This window comes from Rattus norvegicus, chromosome 8 (genome assembly GCF_021556685.1).
Source record: "Rattus norvegicus strain SHRSP/BbbUtx chromosome 8, alternate assembly SHRSP_T2T, whole genome shotgun sequence".
Lineage (NCBI taxonomy): Eukaryota > Metazoa > Chordata > Mammalia > Rodentia > Muridae > Rattus > Rattus norvegicus.
Genome location: NC_141541.1, coordinates 16358582 through 16384904, shown reverse-complemented (window position 1 = coordinate 16384904; position 26323 = coordinate 16358582). Strand labels below are relative to the sequence as shown.

At 41.6% G+C, this 26323-nt stretch overlaps 1 protein-coding gene across 30 annotated transcripts in view; it reads left to right on the top strand.

Annotated features, from left to right (window-relative positions):
• Window positions 1-2331: 2331 nt before the first annotated feature.
• LOC120094358 (uncharacterized) overlaps window positions 2332-26323 on the top strand; it is a 380216-nt gene continuing 356224 nt past the window's right edge. For 5 of the 30 annotated variants that reach the window (XR_015627465.1, XR_015627470.1, XR_015627456.1 and 2 more), the window contains exons 1-3: window positions 2587-2660; window positions 3001-3084; window positions 21411-21573. The gene's annotated coding sequence lies outside the window, so the exon portion shown is untranslated. Of the gene's footprint in view, window positions 2661-2995; window positions 3085-3759; window positions 3833-3889; window positions 3982-4792; window positions 4904-11167; window positions 11265-18677; window positions 19120-21410; window positions 21574-26323 lie in introns of those variants that run through there. The other 25 variants (XR_015627463.1, XR_015627467.1, XR_015627468.1 and 22 more) reach the window with 22 other exon arrangements.

Genomic DNA, 26323 nt, shown 5'->3' with positions numbered 1-26323 from the left:
GTGAGGGAAGGTGGGAGGAAAGCAGGGTGTTCCACAAAGATCATCTCAGTTCCATGAGTGGGGCCTAAGTATGTGGTGAGGCCCCAGCAGGTAGCTTGCTACAGAGCTGAGGATAAGCCCAAGGATTAGATTTGGAGAAGCAGAGGTAGAGTGAGTCTGAAGCTTGCCTGTCTGGTCCTCTGGCCTCCTTGCTTCTCTTGTGTACTTGCTTGGTGTGGTGATGATTCTGGGGAATTCCTGCTGGAGTTAGGGGCTGGGATAACAGGAAGAATTGGCAGGAAGGTTGGAGAGGAAGGTAGGTGTGATCCACAGGATATTTGAGGAGAGAAGAGGGAAACACCACAGCAGGTGGTCTACTCCAGAGATGGTGGTAAGACCTAGGGATTGGGTGTAAAGGAGAGGTGAAGATCTGTAGTTAGCCTACCTGCTTCCCTGGCCATAGTACGTTAGAAGTTTTAACATGAGAAAATATTTAAATGAAGTAATGTGTTTTATTTGGCTTATGAAATAAAATTTCAAATGCACCCTGAAAGTTTCATCTTCTTAGGGGTAGCAGGTACATAGTTGAAGGCCCTGCTTGCTTGGCAAGTACTTTTCAGTTCTGTTTGGATATCCACTCTGTGCATGTTAACTTCTGCTAGTCATTCAGCAGACACTTTGCTTATCGCATTGACTGACTGTCACGATACTGCTGTGCTTATGTTAAAGTAATCTTTATGCTTCTTAACAACGGCTCCAGAGCGTAAGAACGGCAACTCTGGCATTGTGTGCATGGCGTGAAGCTTTTCTTCTAAGTAAAAAGGTGGAAGTTTTCAACTTAAGAACAAAGCACCATACCCTGAGGTTGTGAAGATCTGTACTAGAGATGAATCTTCTGAGAACTCATGAAGAGGTAGAGTTAAGCACATGTGTGTTTCGCTGTAACACCGCAAACTGGCATGGTGGTAAGTGCTTAGTTAAAGTGGAAAGACATTAGAGTTTGATCTGCCTGCGCTTTCAGGTACAGAGTGTGCTCTAGCCTGGGCTTTCAGGATTCTGCTATCTATTTTAGAGTGTACTTGCTGCATGAGGAGGATTACTGTATACTGTGAGGACCATCTGTAAGCTAGATGTGCTCTATCAACATTGAATGCATTACCTAGGAAGGTCAGTTTATAATTACTTGTTGACCTCTAAGTGGTGATTCTCACACAGCAGGGACAGCATCCCATCTGTGACATGACTACTGGCACAGTAGGGACATTTGCAAGTATTTCTTTCCATTACAAATGAGAATGGATTCAAGATTATTCCTATAAAAATGCTGGGGTGGCTTTCATTCTGACTGCTTTAGCTTATTTGGAAAATTACTATGTTTTATTAGCTTGTATGGGTGTGTATATGTATGAACATTTGAGTGCCATACCATGTATGTGAAAGTCAGGAAACAACTTTTGGGAGTTGGGTCTCCCCTTCCATCATGTGGGTTCTGAGAATTGAATTTAGGCCATCAGGCTTGGCAGCAGACATTTTTACCAGCTCCTACAATTGCCTGCTTACATGGGAGAAATGTGTAGAGATAAAGTACAGTGCCTCAGTAAACATACAGAACCTCAGGCTGAGTTTGGTTTTGCTCAGATCATAGGCTGAGACGTGTATTGACATACGAATGCATGTCTTGTGAATACAGAGCAGAGGCAGATAAAATTTCTATGAAACACCATGAACACTGATGCGGTCTCTAGTGGCATGTAAACGTACAGTTACTCCAGTTCAAAATAAGGATAGGTAGAGCTAGGAGTAACCTAAAAACATCAGGATCATTGCACAAAACTTTTCCCACCGGGATCAATGTAAATCTTATTTGAAAAAAAAAAAAAGCAGGGCCTTTGAGATGTATTTCCATTGGTCCTGTAGTGGCCTAATATACATGAATCCCTGAGTTTGAATCCCAGCACAAGGGAGGTAGAGGCAGGAGAATCAGAAGCTCATGGTTATCCTCAACTATATAGTGAACTTGAGGCCAATCTGGGACACAGGGGACAATGTCAAACATTGTAAAACTTCACCCGCTTTCTAATAGCATAGGAATAGTCCAAAGATCAAGGTTTCTTTGGTCTTGGACACTTCAGGAACAGTGACGATTTGGGTGAGGATCCTACAGTGACGATTTGGGTGAGGATCCTACAGTGACGGTTTGGGTGATGATCCTACAGTGACGATTTGGGTGAGGATCCTACAGTGACGGTTTGGGTGAGGATCCTACAGTGACGGTTTGGGTGAGGATCCTACAGTGACGGTTTGGGTGAGGATATTTGTTGTGGAGAGCCCTGGTGCTGTTTGTATTTTGATGCTAGCTGCTTCCCCAAGAGGGGTTGCCTGTGACCCTTCTCCTAATGAGTAAAAGTTTCAGGGGACCAATCACTGGATGAGGAGTAGGTGGGAGGTCCGGGTTGGAGAGCAGAAGAGGAGGACTTGCCTGGAGATGGCGTGGATTCAAAAATGTAGGTAGAGGAGCCCCTCCCCCCGTTTCAGGTGGCAAAACCGTTGGGATCAACGGTGTTTTCCTTCACGCTGTGACCCAACTGAGTTCCAGAGAAAGGTACGGCCGGGCACCCCAGCCAGCCATGGGAATTTGGATGCGTGGGGCTGGTGAGGCAACGACCCTCCATGGGAACTTAGTAAGTTGGGTCAGAGAGTCTCCACAAGATGAGAACGAACAGGCCTGGCAGTTCCCTGAGGAGATAGCATGGGTGCTTGGAGGCTGTGGAGTTAGCATGGGATGGTACATTTCTTATTTAACGCAACAGATACTATAGTGATGATTTGGTGAGGATCCTACTAAGTGCGGTAGACTGGCATAGCTATGGGCTCTATGTTATCACTGGCATTATCAGATGTGGTCCAACCAGGGCCAGATAAATGAATGAGTGGCTACTTGTGGGTCACGCAGGAAGTGACTTCAACAATCTTCGTCATGTTCTGCTTCTTGCCTCACACTGTGCCATTCTTCTGTGCCAGATCTGGAACGGAACCTGATTAGTGCTCCGGTATACCCATCCCCACGGGGCTCTGCCAGGATCGCTTCTTCCTACTCTCCAGGATGTAAGTGCTGATTGATCCTTTCACGTTCTTCTCTTTTCTATGATGCCCGATGGCTCCCCCTGGCACAACTTAACTCCATTCCTACACTTTAGCTCCATTCTCTTATATATTTCTCACTTTGTACTATTGCTATCTGTTTAGGAAATGTGGGGATCTAGAGGCCAGTATCCAAGATTTATTTATCTTTGTATCTCTACCAGAACGCCCTGTACTGAACGGCCCTTGATAAAAGCCACTCTTGAAGAAGAGAGAAATTGTAGAACAACTACAGGGGCAGAGATGGCAGTAGGTAGCTGCCAAGACATATTTTAAATATTACGAAGACTTAGCTAGGGTGACTGCTGACTGCAGTGACCTCAGGAGCAATATTGCTTGCAGTCTTAGGTGCTAAATGACCTTAGTGCAGAGGGAGTGCTCTTCTTCATCTGAGATGTTCAGCTGTTGCTGGCAGTGAGTGTATGTCCACCTGTCCTCTGGGCTTAACTTATCTTCTGACTTGACTTGCATTGAGAGCTTGATATCCCCCCTTCTCCCTTTCCATCTCAGTCTCCTTCTCCACCCCCCCCCCCCGTGTATGTGTGTGTGTAGACATGTGTGAAGCCCAAGGGTCAACCTTAGGTGTTATTTGATTCTGTCAACATTGTTTTTCTGAGACAACGACTCTTCCTGACTTAGAATTTACTGATTCAGCTAGAATAACTGCTGGAAAAGCCCCCGAGAGCCAGGGAACTCCTGTGTCTGCCTCCCGGTGAGTGCACCACTACATCTGGAATCTTATCACGGTTCTGGGGTGGAACTTAGCTATTCTCCTCCTTGCTTACAAGCATCTTAGCAACTGAGCTCCCTCCTTGAGACACATCCCTGCATCTCATCTCCTTCCTTGAGACAATCTCTCTGGTAAGACCTGATCTTCACAGTATTCTCCAATCTTACCAATTGAACTCCCTCCATCACATCTCCTTCCTTGAGACACTCTTACTCTTGGCAATCTCCTTAGTAAGATGTATTCTCCTTCACAGCATTCTTCCTGGAACAGAACTTGTTTCCTTAGCTGCCACTATTGAGAGGAAAGGCCAATCCATCCCCTATTCACAGTGATACCAAAAGTATACCATTGGGCATATACAAATAAGAGGACACATGGGGACTTAGACATAGAGAGTTGGCTTTGAGCTGGTTTGGCCAGGAAGAAGTAGAGACTTCACACTGGTTCCTGCTAACCCCACAGTCACAGCCTGTGAACTGTATGACCAGGTTTATGCCCCCAGAACACAAATCTTTGGTTGGTTGATTGCAAGATAAAGGGCTGGCAGTGTTAACATAACTGTCTATATCTTGATAGCTCTTTAGGGACTCTCTGAAAAGCCCCACACAGAGTGGCAATTTGAACCTTTTACCTCAAAGTATACTTTGACGTTCACTGCCAGGTCCCAGAGTCCCTTATAGATATTATCTGAGAATTTTAAAAGCAATTACATATGATTATTACTAAGGAGAAAGGTATATTCTCATGCTATCTCATTTTTAAAAGACAAGGACAAGAATTTACGTAAGAAAAAGTAGTTAAAGGTCATAAAAATTCATCACAAACCAGGTTAGACAAACCAAGCTTGTTGCTTGGGTTCAGACACATGGACTTTGGACATCAGGGGATAGATTATGAGTTTTGAAATGAAGGAATGATGATACGGGCATATTTCTTATGTAGGGTTAAAAATAGAAAGTGTTGCCATCAGCCATCAATTAGTGCTCGAGTGCTGAGGTCAGGGGACAGATCTGGAGGAGTCAGCTCCGCTTGTTTTCTCCTTGATCTCACCAGGTAAGCATGAGCCTCTGTTCCCTATGTTCTGGGCTGTCCCTTAACTGCTGGGCTACCGTGCTGTTGGGTGAATTTTATTGTTTGCTTTTACTTGTTAACCTCAGACTATAAATAGATTCCCCAGAAGTCAGGGCTCTGAGAATAGCAATGACGGGCATTTTCTCAGGGGGAATGAAAATATTCTAGAGGCTTTTATGCAGGTATTTTAAATTAGTTAAAACTTTGTCCTCATATTCTACATGACAGTAGTATGTCCCTCCTAATGTATTGTTAATGCTACTGTTCATCATTTAACCTTACCCAGATACTATGCCACTCTATGTGGAGATATTTCTGTTGCCACATCTCGTGGGACAGGGACATTAGAACAGGCTTCTAATGCTTAGTGGTCCTGTAATGTATATAGTAGTCCCCTTACAAACTGCAATTATTTGACTCAAATGTTTGCAGTACTCAGTTTGTGTAATCTTCATTTATAATATGGATTTATATAATATACACAGTTACACATAGGCATGCACAAACATATACAATATACATACAGATATTCCTAAACATACAGACACATATATTCATACATACATACACACATAAATACAGATAAAACTCATTATTATAATCTATGTAATATACATAAAATTATGAGGATATAATAGTAGGCTCATCCCGCTTATAACCCTTAATATGTCTAAGGTGTGACTTCATGTTTTGTTTCCCAAAACTTGCAAAGACTCCACACACTGGAGGCAGAGCTCCAGTGTTCTGTGGCATACTGGTTAGCCAGTCTAGCCTACTTGATGACTTTCAGGCCCGTGAGAGACTCTGTCTTTAAAAAGGCAGATTGGTAGAATGACTGACTCTTAAGGTTGGGTGTTGCTTCTGCATGCACATATCTGCATCGCCATACATCTCTTCTCTCAGAACATGTATGTGCACACGTATGAACATACACATGCATGTTTACATGTGTGAAGGTGGGTAGGCATGCATGTGTTTGCGCCCCCCCTCCACCTCTGAGCAGGTCTACTCTCCTTGTCAATTAGAAAATAAAGAGATTTTGTGATCATTTCTAGTTCTTTGGTCCACTTTTGATCTGGATTTTCAGCACTTATGTCCCTATAAAGATTGATTCTATTACTACACACAGTTAAAGCTTCTTTGCTGTCTCTAGGCTCTGGTATTGAAGCAGGCTGGCGATAACAGGCTGATGTGTTCATGTGGTCTAGGCTGCTTTAAGACTTCAATGCTAATTCTGTGTTTACTTACTGTTCGTAGCAACTATTAATGGAGAAATGAGAGGGAAACATTGGTTTCTTTTAAAGCTAACATCTAGTGCTGCAGTCCCCCTGTGCTGTGATTTTGCCTTTAAATGTAATCTCACAACAGCTGTAATGGCAAATTAGTTTCTTCCTATTAGTCAAGTGATTATACAGCAGTCAGAACTGAGTGCACACACTATTAGGTTGTTAATTATATTTGTGAATGTCACAGCCCACTTCATCTTCCTTCAGGACTCCTCAAGATGGGATGGCTTTCTTCCCAAAAGGCAAGTTTTCCTGATGTTTAAATATGAATACCTTGATGGAGCTTCTTAATGTCAGGCTCAGAGGTGAACAGATGCCAGAGAAGCATTTAAGTTCCTCGTTTGGTAGGCCTTGGTTAGAACCCAGGTAAATACTGGGCCACATTCACAGCTGACAGCAGTAGTTTGGTGAAGGCTACTCATTTGGCTTGTCCATGGCCTCTGCTTACGTTTTAGAGCTTTGGACCCCTGCTATTTCCTTGTCATAACAAAAATCAAATAATAAGAAATTGGCAGTGATTCAGTGATCAAATTTAGAGGAAATTTATTCAACCCTACAGAGATAACTACAAAGGAACTGGTTGCTCCTGCTCTTTCTAGAGAACAGTATGGTAAAAGTAAATATTTTATTAGATTTGCTTTACATGGTACTTCCTTGCTGTATGGTTCACACTGTACTTTGTTTATAATGCAGCTTGCTATTGTGTAAAGTTAATTATTTTTAGTTAATGAATATTTATTAGGAGCCTGCCATGTTCTTCAGTGAATAGCAACTCTGCGAAGCAGAAGCTAGAGAAATAGCCTGGCCTACACCTCTGCGTATCAGCAGGAGAACTGTGTGACGTGGAGTAAATGCCTAAGCTCTAAAGTCAGGTAGATGTGTGTTCAGGACCCAGGATTTGCAGGCGTGTGACCTTGGAGTGTCTCTGAGCATGGGCTTCAATGTCATTGAAGTAAAGTCTTTATATAGTAAGTGATCTGTCCTTCCAATGTGATAAATGCTCTAACCACCATAGATTCCAATTTCCCTATTGAGACATAGGCTGAATATTATCATGATTTAAGACTTTTAGCAGAATGGTGTGGACCATAATAACTGGTCACCTAACTGAAGACCAGCATGGTCACCACTGCTATAATCTGCCTTATGTCACTATTATATCATTGTATCATAACCATCATATCACAATGTAACATTACATCATCATCTTCATCACACTGTTGCTATTGAATATTATCACCATCATGATCGTCATGATCATCACCACCATCATTACATCATCACCATTATATACCATGGTGGTCATCATCATCATCAACATCATTGCCATGGTATCATTACATCACCAGTATCGTGTATCACAATCCCTGACATCACCACCACCATCATTACATCATCGCATACTCATCATTATGTCTTCTGTATCATGTATCACCATCACCCTCAACATCACCATCATTATGAGAATGAGAAAGTAAACACTCCCTCACTAGAGGTTCATTCAGAGACTAATTGGCTTCTTTTATACTGGTGTCTATAATAGTCATTGAACTACATCACATTTATCTGTATTCCTTTGTGATGTTATGAATAACATTCTGCTGGTTAGGATTTCTGAAATGTAGCAACCAGGCAGCTAATATTTGCAGGATAGAAGCACCTTCAACACAATGTAGGCCAGCTTACCTCCTCTGGGAATAAAGGAGGCTGACATCTGATCCCAATTAACTTACTATAACTAAGTCCAAAATCGTCTGCTTTAAAATGTGTTTGTTCCGCTCAGTATCATAGTTGCCCCCTTTAAGCCCTCTCTAAATTCTACATATTTTCCTTGAATTAATGCAGTCACACATCCCAGAAACGCTGCATGAATTCTCCACATGGCCTCTTCTCTTGCTTGTGCATCCCGGGGTCACTATTTGCTTTCTCACCGGCCACAAGCCTGTTCTTGACACCTGTGTAGCTGGAGGTCAGCGATGTCTGCATACCTCTTTGGGATTCCATAATTTCTGCTGTTTCTGATCCTGAACTCTCACCCACTGCTTGTCACTTCAGAATACACTTTAACACAGCGTAAAGTTCTTACTCTTGTTTGCTTCCTCTGCTAACAGGGTCATTTGGAAATCTAATTGTATCTTCTCAGGGTGAGGGACTCACCTTCCCTCCTACTCCTCAAGGCCACATTGCCTGTGGGTGTGTTGAAAAGCCCTTTCTTCCCCCACTAAGTAATGGGACAAACTTCTAAGAAGCTTCAGGCCCAGTCTGGTGTTCTGCATGAATCAGAACTATAAACTGTGCATGAGTTTTATATTTCAGATCTATAAGGTTATTGAAATAAAAGATCTCAAATAAAAGCCCTCTTTTGAGCTTTGCGGCTGTATGTGTTTCCTATGTCTCAGGTCAGGATGGTTCTTCATATCAACTGAACACCTATCATTTTGGACAGGTATGCCCAGGCTGGTCCTTTGAATGAAGGGTATCTCGGTTGCATACAACTTAAAGTGCCTTACTCTTCAAACAGAAAGGGAGAAAAACTCTGCAAAGTCCCCAGAAGAATGTTGTAAAAGCTGTATCTCAAGTATTTTATTCTTGAGAAGTTAAAAGGTTTCCAATGAATGACCTATGCAGTCTTTTTTTATTAGTAGTTATTGTTAATTTAATTAAACTTACCTATCTTATTTTCCTACCTCAATTCTATATTTAATAATAACAAAACTTATTAGAACACTTCTAAAATTTTAGCCTTCTAGCTTTCTAAAATAGTAGGTATAAAAGCAGTCTTGGAGGCTGGAGAGATGGCTTCAGTATCTTATCTTAGTAGGTAAGAGCTCTTGCTGTGCAAGTATGATATTCTGGAGTCAGATGTCCAATATGACACAGAAGAGACAAGTATGTCTTCTTGTGCCTGTAACCTGAGTGCTGTGGGAGTGGGTAGGGGTGGCTCATGTGGTGGGGGGTTGCTGACTGCCAACTTCCTGAGGGTCAGTGAAAGGAAGGCGAGCTTCAGATTCAGTGAGAGACATCATCTGTGTAGAGAGCAATAGGGAACACCCGATGTCCTCTAGCATATGCAGGGTATACACCCCTTCACACTTGTCCCATGCACACACATCACAATACACACAAACACAAGCACACTCGCAGAGCAGTCTAAGTTGAAGAGCAATTAATGGTAGTGATACTGTAGAATGTCACTTGCTAGTATAAACCATGCCTTCCTTTACACTTGCCCCATGCACACACATCACAATACACACAAACACAAGCACGCTCACAAAGCAGTCTAAATTGAAGAGCAACCAATGGTAGTGACACTGTAGAATGTTACTAGTATAAACCATGCCTTCCTCTTGAGTGGTAGAAAGGATGTATAAGCAGAGCTGGCTGCCTTGGCACACACCTTCTGGCCAGAGTGGAACTGTAAGCTCCAGGCCAAGCTAGATCACAGTGCAAGGCTCTGTTTCAAAAAACGAGAGACATAAGCTGGGCATGATGAGTTTCACACCTGTAATTCTCGCACTTAGGAGGATGAATCAGGAGGATGGCAAGGCCCTGGGTTTGGTCCCCAGCTCCGGAAAAAAAGAAAAGAAAAAAAAAAAGCTCACTGGGCTACACAGTGTGAGACAAGCCTAGGCTGTCTCCGCCTTATAAGCACATATAAGTAGGATCAAACTAAAGGCTCCTTTCTTTCCTTCTGTTTGAAAATTTCATCCCTCCTCTACTGGCTTTGCATGTGCTGGTCATGACTACACATAATCATTCCAAATTGTTATTACAAATGACAACAATGACTCTACAAAATAAATCAGCAAAACAGGAAGTCTCCACAGAGAGCTTTGCATGATTTTGGTTTCTAAACATAGAACAAACCATAGCACGTAGGTTTGCTAGCTTCTTGCTAGAAATAAATGAACATCAAAAGAATATTTTGAGGCAGCTTGCCTATACAATGCAGAATGTGACTTTGGGTGTGTACTTTGTGAGTTGTCTCTTGGTATCTTACATAGTTTACTCCAGCTTCGCAGGAACTTGCGTTTTGTGTAGAAGCTTATGAGAACATTTGTTCTGGATGGCATGCCAAAGTGTGCTACAAACTCACAAATTTTTCCAGCTGAGAACTGATTGCTTCTTTCTTAGTTTGAAAGTAAATTGCACATAGTTCAGTGTCCGCCTGCCACAATCATAGTCCTGTTAGGAGAGCTCTATCACCAGCTCAGTTTGCTCCTGTCTCTGTGGAAGCAGTGATCATATTTCCTCCCTGTCTTCCTCACTTCTAGTGTTTGTCCCAGGGGCTTGAGCTCATTAAGTATACAATAAATATCGGTCCAGTTGATTTGCATTGAGGATTGATGCATTAATGCATGTTAAATCCCTTATTAAGACACTCGCCACATGAGAGACAATGAGATTATTTGTGTCATGGTTTGTAGAGTAGGAAGACTAATAGAAGTAGAAGGGTGTGGTCTTTTTTAGAGAGCCAACACAAGATGAGAGTACAATTTTTTACTTAAAATTTTGCTGGTAGTTATTAATGCAGAATTTTCCACTAAATCTTTTATAAGACAAAGGTGAAAAAATCAAAACTCAATAGCAACATGGAAAGCAAAGGTTCATAGAAAAAATTCAAAATCTGGGACTAAGTTACTCTCAGGAAGATGACGATACTCCTGTAAGTTGGATAGGATACAAGTGAGGGATGTTTGCACAGTGTCTACCAGGTAAGGTCTCTAGCAGCCAGATACCAGGTAGTCTTTCTCTGCATAATTTGATCCTAATATCACCATGAGAACTTTAGGCTCTCGGGCTGTTTGCATGGTGTCATTATGTGTTGACAGTTTATCCTCAGTCTGCAGCTCATTGCCCCAAGAAAGCTGTGGCATTTACGTGCCACATTCCAACCCACATGTATGTCCCAGAGTGGGAGGAATAGACCGTCTCCTTACATGTGGATTTCCATCAGGGAAGGAGATCTCCTCCAGCCTCCAGCCCATGTCCCCGTCTTGGCCTTGCTTGGAACTGAGTCACGTGAGCACTTGCTACTGCCATCCCTTCCAAAAGTAAGCAGACTTTTCAAAGGAGTCACGGTGGATAATATTACTAATATGACGGGAGTTAGGTTCACTGTGAGAGAAATCACTGGAGTTGTCTGTGAAGCATTTCTATGCCATGTACATTGAGGTGAGAGGATGTACCCTGAATGTCATTGGCACCGTTCCACAGGCTGATATCCTGGACTGAATAAAAAGCAGAGGGTGAACTGAGCACCGGTCTTTATTCCTGTCTGTTTCCTGATTAGAGATGTAATGTGACCAGCTGCTTCAAGCTCTCAGGGAGAGACTTCTCTGCCATGGTGTACCCCAAAGTGTAACCAAAACAAACCCTTATTTTAAAAACACTTTAAGTGTGTGTGTGTGTTTGTGTGTGTGTATGTTTGTGTGTGTGTGTGTGTGTGTGTGTGTGTGTGCTCCTTCATGAGTGTGTGTACATCACGTCAGTGTAGTTGCATCCCTTGGAACTGGAGTTACAAGCAGTCGGGAGCCACTTTATGTGGGTGCTGGGAACTAAACCTGACTCCTCTGGAGGTTAATACATTGACCTTCTCTCCAGACCCAAACTCTTTCTTCTTTAAGTCGCTTCTGCTAGGTGTTTTTGTCATGGCAACTGAAAAAATAACTAATGCTGGGGTAGAGGCGTACAGTCACACAGACATATACAATCATGTGGACGTGAATATGGCTGAGGTGCAAACACCCAAAAGTTTGTGTCATGAAGCTAGAGAGAAAACAGTGGTGTCTGTGCTTGTTTGAGACAGCAATGTTAGAGAATGCTTCTTCCCCACCCTGAAGCCTCTACCTCAGTAGACAGAGTAGATGAAGACCATCGGCCAAGTCAGCCATGTTTTTCTGTTACCAAGATATACTGTTTTAGGCAGTTTTCTGATTCACCTATATCTCTGTACTTCTATTGGATACTTTTCTACTTTTTAAGACTGCAAGTCCAAGAAGACAACATTGCACGATCTGGCAGGGATGCTCTGTGTTTTGAGAAACACCATTATCTACAAATAAAAGACTGGCTGGAAATGGTTCATTTTATTCTCAAGATGATGGCTTTTATTTATTAGAGCATCAAGCTGTGGCATTACTGAAAGTCTCATATTTTGATGATTAAAACAAATGTCAGCAGGGATAAGGGCATGCTACGTGCTAGAACTGGATCCACATGGGACACATTAGTGTGTCTAGTACTAATATTTGAGAAGGTAATATTATGATAATGATAATGTATTTTCATTGCACATATTAATGAGTTTCTGACATTTCCATACACACACATATTGTGATTTCCCTCAATTACCCTTCTTTCTCCTTCCTTCCTGCCCCCCATATCCGCCTACTTCTCCATAGGACTTTCTCTATCAATTCAGGCTTTCTTTCCTTTTTAAAATTTTGGTTCAACATGTGAGAGAAAAGTTGTGGTAATCGTTTGGAGTTTTTTACTTAGCACCATCCACCTTTTTGCACATGATGTGATTTTGTTCTTTGAAGCTGAATGATTCTTCCTTGTGTATAGCTCATCTGTTTCTTATCTCCTCATCTTTTTCTTATCTCCTCATCCTTTGGCAGGTGACTCCATAGCATGGCCATGGCAAACATTGCAGTCCTTTTACTTATTTATTTATAGATATTTAGATAGGCTGTTAATTTAGATATGTCTTCCCTAGGCTGACCTTCTTTCCTTTTAATTTAAAACTAGGAATGTTTAGCTGGGTCATATGACAGTTCTCTTTTTAATTAGAATACGGTTTGATCAAAGAACATACAATTAATAGTAAATGGATTCAGTAACATCTTTGAGCCCTTTCCATGGTCTGTGGTTATATCCTATTTCAGTAAGGCAAAGGAGTAAAATATGGGTATTATTTATAAATCCAACAGAGCAAGGGGAAGGCAGTAATATACTAACATTAGGAAACATCAGACCTTTGAGAATGATCTTTGATAGGTAAAGAATAATTCCAATACTTACTCTCTATTATGTAGTACTCGACATGAGTAATCACGAGAAGAGAGCAGCAATTATTAGTAAAAGTAGGTGAAGGTAGAGAGTAGCTGTGTAAGGAAACAAGCACTGGATGCCACCTTCCCAGGCATACCAGGCTGTCAGGGTTTCCTTCAGTGGTGATCTTTGCTTCCTTCCATTTCCTTGACAGTAGAAGGAAATCTGTGTAATGTTCGGTACTACACAGCTGAGATTAGTTGATTCACTTATTTCAGTGAAGTGTAACACAAATAAGGAAGCTCAAACATTACCACTTTTGGTAGATTTCAGAAGGGTAATGTAAGCATGGAAATGTGAATGTGCATGTGTACCATAAGTTGTCCCCGACTTTCACTGCCTTTCTCCTGAAATTTCGATATTTCTTCATTGATTTTGAATTTATTATCTAGTGTGTATGTGTCCATCTCAGGTGTGCGTGTACACGCCACAGCACATGTGTGGAAGCTCCTCTTTCAAACTCAGGTCTCAGGCTTGGCAGCAAGCACCTTCACCTGCTGCACCATCTTTCTGCCCTAAGATTATTTCTTGCTCAAGTTGTGCTTCCTGTACACATCACAAGGAAGAGCTCTACAGATGTGTTTCCACGCTGCTGGTATTTGGAGCCTCCAGTATCTGGGGCATTTCCAGTCATTATGGAAGACAGCAAATGCCCTTTGGATGGATAGCAAAGCCTATTAAATGTTCTGCCTCAGAAGTGATTCGTGTTACTTTTATTAATGCCTCATTTACCAGATTGGGTTTAATAGCCACACCAACCAGGAGCAAGACAGGCACTGTGAGCGAAAGGCAGGCGACTGGAAATATACAGTGACCATCACTCAAGATAACCATACTCTATTTGGGTGTAGATATTTGCTTGATTATGTCTTACAACCAATGTATTTTCTCTCTCAACCTTTTATAGAAAATATAAAATTTCCAGCAAGTCTTAGCAGCAAATTTAAGCTCAAGTTCTTTGGGTAATTTGAGGTGATTTAAATTGTAGAGCAGAACCATAGGGATTTCTCTGTTAGGTTTAGATGTGAGCCTTCTTCAGTCATACATCTTTGAACTAGAGTCATGACCCCATCTGACACACAACAATGGGGAAGGAGTAACCACTGTGGCTTGGAAATGGAAAACAAGTAAGATTCTTGGAATTTATGGATTCACAGTAGTTATAAAATTCCAAGGTTGGCTGATCCATGGACTTCTTAGCTTAGTCCTGGTTCTATCATAGGAGCATTCTAGTCTGTTGCTTGTTGTGGTCCATATTCTGCCCTCTTTCCTCCCATGTGAAGTGGGGATTAAAGAATATGCTTTGTCTTGGATTGGACTGCTTCTCAAATGGTTTCCTACACAGAGGCAGATGCCCAAGAGTCACTTGTCAGTCTTGGAGAATCAGCACTTTCTAGTTCTCCTCCATCTCCCCCTCCCCATCTCTCTCCCCCGTCTCACTCTCCCACATCTCCCCCATGCTCCTCCTTCTCTTCCTCCACTTCTTGTCTTTATGTGATCCTGATTGTTTGTTTGGTTGATTTGTTTGGCGTCTTTTGGTTGTTGTTACTTCTCAGATTCTTTTTCATTTGTTTATTTGAGTCACCTCCATTTGGCAACAGACACAATATGCGTGTGTGTGAAAATGTACTCATATGTGCATGTTCACACAGTTTTGACTTTGAGGTAAAGACATATTTTTAGTTTTCTTCTTGGTTTCCTTATAGAGTACTTTTGACCAAATCAAAGGATTTACTGGGTTTCTTTTCTTTCTTTCTTTTTTCCGGAGCTGGGGACCGAACCCAGGGCCTTGCGCTTGCTAGTCAAGCGCTCTTCCACTGAGCTAAATCCCCAACCCCTGGTTTCTTCTCAATTTATTCAGAAAACTGCAACAAAAACATTAAGGACTTACCCTCAATTTACCACATGTATGAAACTAGGTTTTCTTAGAGTTTGTCTCTTAGAATAAATCTTAGTTTTATCCTTCCTAGTTTGCAGTTGAGAAACATTTGCATCCTGTACTTCTACACATCCTGATATATGCTTTTCATGCTATGCTGGCTTCTTGATGGACCTGGTTTATTCCCATCCTACTCTTCCTTTTAAATACAGTGCATGGTACAATAAACATCCACTGTGGCTAATGTTCCAGTCAGGTGCTGGCCATTCCCAGAAACACACATTTGTTAGGTGTGAGACCTGCCTTTAAATTTTCATAGTCAGCATTTTGTTGATGTTTAATGGCTATCTCTTGAGGGAAAAAACAAAACCCCAAATGTCATGATTTATAATGCTTCCTAATTTCATTGGTATAATTTCTCCTGCTATGGCAGATCCAAGTTACCACCCTGATATCATAAAACACAGAGTTTTGCAGAGATTCTGTTCGTGCTCTTGGATATAAGCCAGGTCCTGTATTCCACTAGACTCTAGGTGACAGTTTTACCAAGCGCTTGCCCATTCTTAGTGTAACATGCCAGCTCCCTATCTTACAGCATGCTGCCCACCTCAAAGCCACGCTACACATTTTATCTTTATTTTATGTCAACACCATACTTCTTGGTACCATTTTCAGTATTAGAATGGACTATATTATGCTACAGCAATAAACAAAGATATACTTTTAATAGTTTGAAAAGGAAAGCTGCATTTTCCACTTACACAACCAAGCTTATCATGGTACAGAGTGTCAGTGAGTCACCACTGGGAATGATGGAAATCGCAGGTCAGAAAGGTATGGAACTGACAATTAAATAAGTCGTTCGCACAAGTGATTACGCCACCTCCAATCATCAGCCATAACAGCCTGCAAGACTGCAGAGAGTGTAGGATGTCTGGATCTAGTTACCATGTGCCTAGAAGGCAGAAGGCAGACATCCTTTTGTAAACACTAACAACCATTACAACTCCCTAAAAGAGATGCCTTGGGCAGCACAACTTGCCAAATGACCTGAAAACATCTCTCCCTCCCTGGTCTTCTCTTCTTCATTCGCTGAGGAAGACTTCAATCAGCAAAACTCAGAAAATATCCAATGACTGTAATGCTTTACCAAAGTCTTCTCATCATGATCCAATAAAGATTTTGCACTATTCATGCAGTAACTGTCTAAAATACTATAAGCAGTATGATAGCTAGTGCTTAAATACATGCACACTTATGCACAGATTCACAACACACATGAGGGAAATAAAGTAACTGTTAAGATAGAAGTGTTGAGAGTCTTTTTCAATCATTTATAAAGTTTACTCTTTGGCAGTTGCTTTCTGATTATTGTTACATCTCCTCTTTTTTCTTCTATCTCTATCAAGCTTTATCCCGAAAGAGTCCTCAGTGTCTTTTTTCAGTGTTAAAATTAAGTATGATTTTTCACAGCAATTTCCACCTTTTTCTGACTATCCATACTAATGACATCTTGCTTGTGTTACTAGCATAAAAGGGACACATCAAGAACCTTCTCTTTTATTTTCTCCATCATTTTACTATGACTTCATTCATATGAAAATTTTCTTCCTAATGTTTATTGTTTATATTGATGTCATTTTCAGTAGCAGAGGGCTGTACATGTTTATCCATTTGTGCTCCTTTAGAAGTGCGTAGGCCATGCCAGGAGGTGGACTGACTATTGGGCACCAAGAGTGCCCAGAAAAACATCAGCTAAACATCTTCAATTCTGGTTTTCCTTGTCCTACAATCAATCTAGAAAAAAAGCAGTCATTTCTTTTCACATTTTCTTTAAACTATAGAACAAACCTCTCTTTAATCTTCTCAGCTTCTACTTGAGTTTATTCTCCTCACCCACAAAGGGTGAATCTGAGGACTAATTTTAGGAGGTTGTGTCATTGGCCTAGAGTTCCCTGAGCACAGGAGGAAAGGCGTCCCTCGTTTCCACAGTCTCCACAATCCAACTGCAAACCTGGATGGTGTATAGAATGTCTTGGCGTTCTCCAGTTCACGGTCAGTTGGGTATAGGGCTCCTAGACCCCAGAAGACCATGGTGTGCTAGATAAACAAATAAAATGCCAGTGCAGCCTAATACTTCCTCCATTTTAGAAATGAAAATGCCCAAAGGTCTAGGCAAAAATCTACCTCTGAGTCACATTCCTAGCCCAGGTAACACAGTATGCAAAGCTTTTGCAAAAGAGACCACATGGTGAGACAGGAAGCCAGAGACTGGGGAGGGACAAGGTTTTCTCTTTTAATAACTCTTACAGTAATAACCTAGTCCAGCAAACCTGCAATCCTGTGAGCTTCCACTGGCCCATTGACAAGGGTTGGGCCCCATGGCCTCTGTTTCTATCCATGGAGCCATCTAGCTGGTCCTCTGAGCTGTTTTCTTGCCACTGCCTTTCTCCTGTGTCCCCATGTTTATAAATTAGGAAGATGACCTTTAAAGAGATTGATCTTTTCTTCTTTCTATGTCGAGTTGCAGAAAGGTTTCCCTGACAAACATCATTCTCTCCTGGCATATGTCTGAGCCCCCTTGGTGTTCTTACCCTTTATATTTAAGGCTGTCAATAAACAAGTGACTTTTATATTGATATTTTTGCCTGATGAGTATAGGTTACACAACTATTCATATTTGTTTCATTCACATCAGCAATCCTCAGATCTGGAGTATTATTGGCACATGGTGGAGGTTTATCTACAGTTCTAAAGAGAATAAATTATCTGCTGAGCTCCTATGGTCCTCTAAAGTGAGCTCACTAGGTTATGCAGTCTTGTAATGATGCGGTTGCTTCTATGAATGTATCCACCGATGATGGCCGTATAGCCTCACCATTCTTGAGGGAAGGCTCATATCAGCACTTGGCTGAGCTTTTTAGACCCATAATTTGTAGCACATACTTCATGAAACCAATGAAGCAATGGAGGAATATGCGAAATTATTATTGAGACTTTCTAGTATCTGAATTTAGAATGTGTCTTGGCACAAGAAAGCAAATCGGATGAATGCTCCTTATGTCTTGCATCTCACCAAAACCTGTTAGGCTTACTGATATGTTGCAAGCAAAAATTAATGATCATGTCATAGTGTTGTTTACCAATAGGCTTTCATATGCTGTTATTAACAATATAAGGTGGGAAATTGTGTCAAACACACCTAAATCCTGTTCCATGGCAGGCTTATAAAATTTGATTTCAATTAAATATCTTGGGGCACATTTGTGTCACGAGCATTTGGCAAGCTGCCTTAAATGTTGCTATGGTGTATAGCACAGGTTAGCTGTCGTTCTAGTCTTTAAAAGCCCTAGGGCAAAGTACCAATATGAAATATTAGACATTCTTAATGAAGCTCTCTGAGTTTACTATGCTTGAAATCTGATCATCAACAAGTATTCCTCTCTTTAGTATTAGTGATTGATTTTTAATTAAGACACCTAAACCACTTCATGTGTCTAACCAACTTCATTGATTTGATTTCTGCTCACAGGTGAGAGTTGTCCACTTATATATCATGGTTTCTGAGTTCAAAGTACTGTGCTATGCACCTGTGGCTGGATGCTTTCAGACCGGACCACCGGCAACACCATTTCCTGAAGTTAGATCTCAAAGTCAAAGAGGAGTTTGTTCAGCATGTTCTGCTGTCATCAATATGCAAATGTCCATTCCCACTAGGGGAAGTTATTGCATATGATCCACAAACATATCAGGTCTTGAAATTCTTTTTTTCTGACAGAGCTATTGATTAATGGTCCATAAAATACATTCATGAAAATGTTCTTAGACAATGTCCTATAACCATCACTACTTGATACATTTTTATGATAAATATCACTTGGCTCTTCAGTTTTCTACAATTGTTTTAAAAGAAAAAGTTCAAGCCTGTAAAATATGGATGCAACATAATAATAAATATTTACACACAACATCAAGATTTGAAGTTGAATCTTTACTTTTTCTCCTTTGAGAAAGCTACAAAGCACAGGGCTCCTTGAAGAGTCCAGAATCTGCTACATCAAAGAGAAATGCTACATACCATGCTAAAAATGACAATCAACCAGAAAGCTTAAGTAAATAACAGCACTATATCACATCATCCAGTTACTGTTTAAAGTTTATTCAGGTATTTCCTAATGTGTCTTGTAGCTGCTTAGAAAGTCTAGAATACCATTAAGATGCACTTCTGAGTGTATGTGGGTGTATGTTCATTATATATATATATATATATATTATATATGTGTGTGTGTGTATGTTTGTGTGTGTTGATTTGTTTTTGTTTTCTTTTTTACACTTTTTCTCTGTCCTTGGCTTTTGAAGAGATCCAGTCTTGTAGGCTGTCCATTTCGTCTAGCTGTTTTCTTTACTGTGCCGATTAACTTTATCCTTACTCTTCTCCTCGAAGTCGATATAGAATTGTGATGAGACACCAGATAAACACTTTGACAAGACAGATTGACAGAGGATGATGTGTATCTCATGGCCTATTCTTTTCAGAGGCATAGGGCATCAGATGGTTCTTTTATTTGTCATGTGTTTGATCTTCCAGTTAAGTAGGTAGCTCTCAGAAGTCTGATATGCAAAATCATAATTTTTCTTTATAAAATTTAAATGACGCATTGTATAATTTATCAGAACTTTTGAATGTCTTTTCTTAGCCACATTTTTTTTCTTTTTTTTTTTTTTTCGGAGCTGGGGACCGAACCCAGGGCCTTGCGCTTCCTAGGTAAGCGCTCTACCACTGAGCTAAATCCCCAGCCCCAGTCTTAGCCACATTTTTATCACTGCTTTTAGTATTCATTGATAAGACTAACTTAAATCAAATATTACATTGGTTAAAGTAAGTATTCAGTTTTCAAACTTTATTTTGTGGACATTTATTAGCATTCATATTTCTGTGGTGACATTACAGCTGGTGTGACTGCCATCTGACCTAAGTTGGAATAATAGAATGACATAGAGTACCAGGTAAACAAATTGACACTTTTGGCAGCTTTATGACAGTTCAAAAAAGAATAAAAACTTTTCAGAAAGAGAGGGCCATCCATAAAGAAAGGAAGGAACACACGTGCATGTGCGCGCGCACAAACACACACACACACACACACACACACACACACACACACACACACACAGAGCAGGGAGAGAGAGAGAGCCAGACAGAGAGAGCGAGAGAGAGAGAGAGAGAGAGAGAGAGAGAGAGAGAGAGAGAGAGATTCTTCGTAAGATTACCTTTTAGAGAAGGTCCCTGGAAAGGAGCCAGTAGACCAAGATACCTTATCTACTGGCCTATAATGTCCCATTTCCTGTTGGCACACAGCTCCTGTTTTTCTTGTGTTTCCTATTATCTAATAGCTTTGTTTCCTGTGGATGCATAACTCCTTCCTGTATTTTCTTGTAGTTTTTTGGATTAGGAGGCATAGCTTGCTCGGGTTGAGCAGAACTTAGTATATAATCTCCAATACCCAATCCTATGGTTCTCTATTCAGCTCATGCCCCAGAGTTTCTATAATTTCACAAATTGTGCCACTGAATGAAATGTTAAAATACACAAGACTGTGGAGGATGTTTTCCATATAAGCCGTAACATGGTGCCTGAGACATAGGAATCAAGAGCTTTGAGGCAGTCAAAGATAGGGTATTCAGTTCTATATACAAGGTTCAGGCAAATAACATCTGACCCATGTGCTGAGATTAATGAGGAACAGTTAATAAAGTAACATTTCAGTTTCCTGAGCCAGGACAAGCTACACCTGTAAGCCCCATTGTCCTCATCGTCATAGTCTTCATCGTCATCATCTTCATCCTCCTCCTCCTCTCCCTCCTCTTCCTCCTCCTCCCCCCACCTCCTCCTCCTCCGCAATAGAGCATATCTATGTGGTGAGAGATGTTTATGGGTCAACAGATGGAACTCGAAGGATATAGACAATATTTCAACCTTTGTGAGGACAGAGCTGGTGAACGGCTCTTCCAACTCAAGATTTCTCTGATGTAAAAATACATACTCTGTAAAAAAAAAAGATACTTTTTCCTCTCATAGAAACCTTACTTGATAAATTTTATTTATTGAGGGAATGAACTAGCGAACGGGATAATGGATTAATGAGGGAGGCAGACTCAGAGGATTCATTCTGAAGTTTTGGTCTTAAAATGCAAAAGTAAATTTCACTTTCTTTGCTTTACTAATGCCTATCAATGGTGTGAGATCTCATTATTGTATTTCTAGAAAAAGTGATCAATGAGAACACTGTACCAGAGGACTCTCACTGGGACTTCTGTGCTGACCACATTACTTAGCGAATGCTAACAGCAGAACTTGAGGGTATTTACTGAATGTACCGAAGTCAACACATCAAAGCAACGGAAGCTGATAGAGGAGCAGCTCTCTGGTAACCTTGCCATTGTGGGCTCTAAAAAAGCTTTTGTCCACCACGGGGCTCTGTAACTTAAAAAGTAATTCAAAGCATAACAATAGTTAACCTCAGAGACCTTTGCATATCTCTCCAGGGTTTGTGTTTTTAACTGCAGTGCAGTGTGGAAGGAGGAATTTTGTCTTGAATTCAGCATGAACCTACCAAAACCCCAGCTTTGCTCCTTAGCTGTCATACCATCTAGGAGGATGACTTGAAATCTTTAGAATTCTTGTTTTTCTTGTTAACCAGGCCAATCTCTCTCTTTTTTTCAATAGTGTGTCAAAAAAAGTAAAATTTTTATTTCATGTGTCTTATAGATCCTGTATAAAATGTTTATGGTAATTCCTTGGGGAAATAGTAGTTGGTTCATCCATGTGAATAGCCATGCTCCTAGGAGTTGAGGAAATGGGCCAGTTAGGTATGGAAGCATAGGTTCTGATGCTTAGAACCCATGTAAAAGAGCCAGAGGTGGTTCTTTCTGTCTAACTTATGGCAGTGCAGGAAGCGATGAGAGGATCCCTAGAGCCCATAACCAGACCATCTAGACAAGCACTGAGAGTATGGGGTTCAGTGAGAGATGATGTTTCAACAGATAAAATGCCAACTAATTGAGGAAGGCAGTAGACATTGACTGCTGGCCCCCATATGAGCACATACACTATACATAAACAAAAGTTAACACAAAAAATCAAGATGGTGTTTATTTCATCTTATTATTTTTCCTGCTTTATGAAAACTTTTAGAAAATTGCCGATGCTATCCTACAATTGATCATTGTAGAATCATTTTCAATAACATCTGCTGTTGTAGCTTGGTTTCTGTTGCTGTGATGAAACACTGATCAAAAGCAATTTAGGAAGGGAAAGGTTTATTTCAGCTTACAAATTATTGTCCACCACTGAGGGAACCCAGAACACAAGGTCTAGATAAGAGCTGAAGGAGAGAGTATGGAGGAAAAGTATTTATTGGCTTGATCTCCTGCCTTGCTCAGAATGCTTTCTTAGACATCTCTGACCTCAGGCCTTGTAGTCAGAGACCCGCAGCGGTATGGGTCCTCCTGCCAGGAGAGGGTAGCCTGGAGTTCCTTCCTAGACTGATTTTCCTGTTGGATAATGTTAGCTTGAGTAAAGACTGATTTGGAGGGAGGAATAAGCTCATGGGAGATATGCAAGTCAGCTACAAGGTATTTGGCATAGCCACTGGGGTAAATTTTGCCCATGACTCTGATTCGCCAACGTTCATCCCATGGATCGCTGATGGAAAGCTTCAAGTGAGTTTTAAGGTTGACGAGCATAGTGCCGCCTTGGCTGGTGGATTCCATTCTGCAGCTCCAATATCTGCAACCTCCATACGTGGAGACCTCCTGGAGACACCTGTGCTTCTGTAAGGAAAGCAGAGGGAAGGGCTGGGGGTAGTGGAGATGGAGTCTGGGTGTAGAGGGATCTCAATCCTGGTCTGACATCCTTCAAGTGGGCAGTCCTGGGTTCCTGTAACTTTGTTGTATCTGTTACAGGTTTTCCTAATGTAGAATCTCCAGTGATACGTGTTGGAATGCTAGGGAGAGGCTGGGCAGTGGCAGAGTTAGCATGAAGAATGATGAAAACAGCCATAAGAACAGAGGAGAGGGGGCTCGTGGAGACCACATGGCCTGGGCAGCAGTTGCCAGGTCATATGTGTCCTTCCAGGAGATCTCCTTGTCCCTCTGGATGTGGTGTTTCCTCTGCCTCCTCCTCTTCTTCTGTCCTTGATCTGCCAGTGAAAGGCGGGCCATCTTCTTGGTTGGTGGGGTTGTGTCAGACATTTCTGGCAGGAACCCAGATAGGCTTAGGCTGGACCTGTGGAAAAACACAAGCAAACCCCTTCCTGGTTGTAAGGAGGGGGTCTGGTCCCTTCCAAATTCCATCCAAAGGATCTCACCATCGTACTAGGAGTAGACGGGGTTAATTTTGGTGTGTGCCAATGGAGGCTGATGGGGGGATTTTGGAGGTTTTGTAGATGTTAAATATGTTTAGAGAGTCAGAGCCATCATTAGTAGTATATTAGGGAAGTAGGTGGTTGCCTTGTTTTAGAAGTTGGGCTTTTGGGGGTTTGATGTATTCTTTCTATTATTTCTTGGCCCTGAGGGTTGTGGGGAATCCCTGTATGGTGGGGAATTTCCCAACATGTGCAGAAGGTTTTGATTGAGAGCTAGTGAAGGCAGGGGCATTATCAGTTTTTATCTGTTGAGGAATGCCCATGACGGCAAAGGTGGAGAGCATATGGTGAATTAACCTTTAGAGTTTTCACCTGTTTGGGCTGTGGCCCATATAAAATGGGAGTATGTGTCTATAGTGACAAATACATATTTCTGTCTACTGAATTGGGGAATATGAGTGATATTAATTTGCCATAAGGTATTGGATTTGAGGCCTCAGGGATTGGTGCCCATCGTTTGTAAAGCTGGGGTGGTAATGAGGGATGCACAAGAGGAACGTGTTTTTATTATCCTTTGAAGTTGAGCAAGGGGGGGCGTGGGGGAAGCGGGCATAAAGCCCTTTATATTTGTGTGTGTGAATGAATGGAATTGGTATGCCTGCTCAGTGGAAGCCATGAATATCCCTGTTGAGGCAGTTTGGTCAGTGAGTACATTTCCCTCAGATATAGGACCTGGCAGGGGACTGTGAGATCTGACATGCTGGATGTAGATGGGGGAGGCTCTTTTCTGTAGGAGGGTGGAAACCTATATGAGTAGAGGGGAGAGTGGGTTGGCTTCTAGTTTGATGAAGGATCTTGACAACCAGGGGAGCACATTTACAGCATATTCACTGTCTGAAAAGAGGTTAAGGGGGCCTTTGACTTCTTTTAGGGTTAAATAGATGGCATATAATTTTTTATACTGGGGGAGTGATGGGGCAGTTCTATGAATCAGAGGATAGGGAGATCATCCTCAGGGAAGTAGTATGTCACTGCTGCAGCTCCCCTCTTTCCCCCAGTGGTAAATATTGAGAGGGCTTCCGCTATGGGTCCTTCTGAGAATAGTTCAGGGGGCAGCCATTGCAGCAGAGGGAGTGCAGTGGCTCACTTTTTGTTAATATAATGGTTGTACATCTGTCCTGGTAATCTTTTTTTTTTTTAATTAACTTGAGTATTTCTTATATACATTTCGAGTGTTATTCCCTTTCCCAGTTTCTGGGCAAAAATCCCCCTCCCCCCTCCCCCCTCCCCTTCCTTATGGGTATTCCCCTCCCAACCCTCCCCCCCATTGCCGCCCTCCCCCCAACAGTCTAGTTCACTGGGGGTTCAGTCTTAGCAGGACCCAGGGCTTCCCCTTCCACTGGTGCTCTTACTAGGATATTCATTGCTACCTATGGGGTCAGAGTCCAGGGTCAGTCCATGTATAGTCTTTAGGTAGTGGCTTAGTCCCTGGAAGCTCTGGTTGCTTGGCATTGTTGTACATATGGGGTCTCGAGCCCCTTCAAGCTCTTCCAGTTCTTTCTCTGATTCCTTCAGCGGGGGTTCTATTCTCAGTTCAGTGGTTTGCTGCTGGCATTTGCCTCTGTATTTGCTGTATTCTGGCTGTGTCTCTCAGGAGCGATCTATATCCAGCTCCTGTCGGCCTGCACTTCTTTGCTTCATCCATCTTGTCTAATTGGGTGGCTGTATACGTATGGGCCACATGTGGGGCAGGCTCTGAATGGGTGTTACTTCAGTCTCTGTTTTAATCTTTGCCTCTCTCTTCCCTGCCAAGGGTATTCTTGTTCCCCTTTTAAAGAAGGCGTGAAACATTCACATTTTGATCATCCGTCTTGAGTTTCATTTGTTCTAGGGATCTAGGGTAATTCAAGCATTTGGGCAAATAGCCACTTATCAATGAATGCATACCATGTATGTCTTTCTGTGATTGGGTTAGCTCACTCAGAATGATATTTTCCAGTTCCAACCATTTCCCTACGAATTTCATAAAGCCGTTGTTTTTGATAGCTGAGTAATATTCCATTGTGTAGATGTACCACATTTTCTGTATCCATTCCTCTGTTGAAGGGCATCTGGGTTCTTTCCAGCTTCTGGCTATTATAAATAAGGCTGCGATGAACATAGTGGAGCACGTGTCTCTTTTATATGTTGAGGCATCTTTTGGGTATATGCCCAAGAGAGGTATAGCTGGATCCTCAGGCAGTTCAATGTCCAATTTTCTGAGGAACCTCCAGACTGATTTCCAGAATGGTTGTACCAGTCTGCAATCCCACCAACAATGGAGGAGTGTTCCTCTATCTCCGCATCCTCGCCAGCATCTGCTGTCACCTGAGTTTTTGATCTTAGCCATTCTCACTGGTGTGAGGTGAAATCTCAGAGTTGTTTTGATTTGCATTTCCCTTATGACTAAAGATGTTGAACATTTCTTTAGGTGTTTCTCAGCCATTCGGCATTCCTCGGCTGTGAATTGTTTGTTTAGCTCTGAACCCCATTTTTTATTAGGGTTATTTGTCTCCCTGCGGTCTAACTTCTTGAGTTCTTTGTATATTTTGGATATAAGGCCTCTCTCTATCTGTTGTAGGATTGGTAAAGATCTTTTCCCAATCAGTTGGTTGCCGTTTTGTCCTAACCACAGTGTCCTTTGCCTTACAGAAGCTTTGCAGTTTTATGAGATCCCATTGATTCTTGATCTTAGAGCATAAGCCATTGGTGTTTTGTTCAGGAAATTTTTTCCAGTGCCCATGTGTTCCAGATGCTTCCCTAGTTTTTCTTC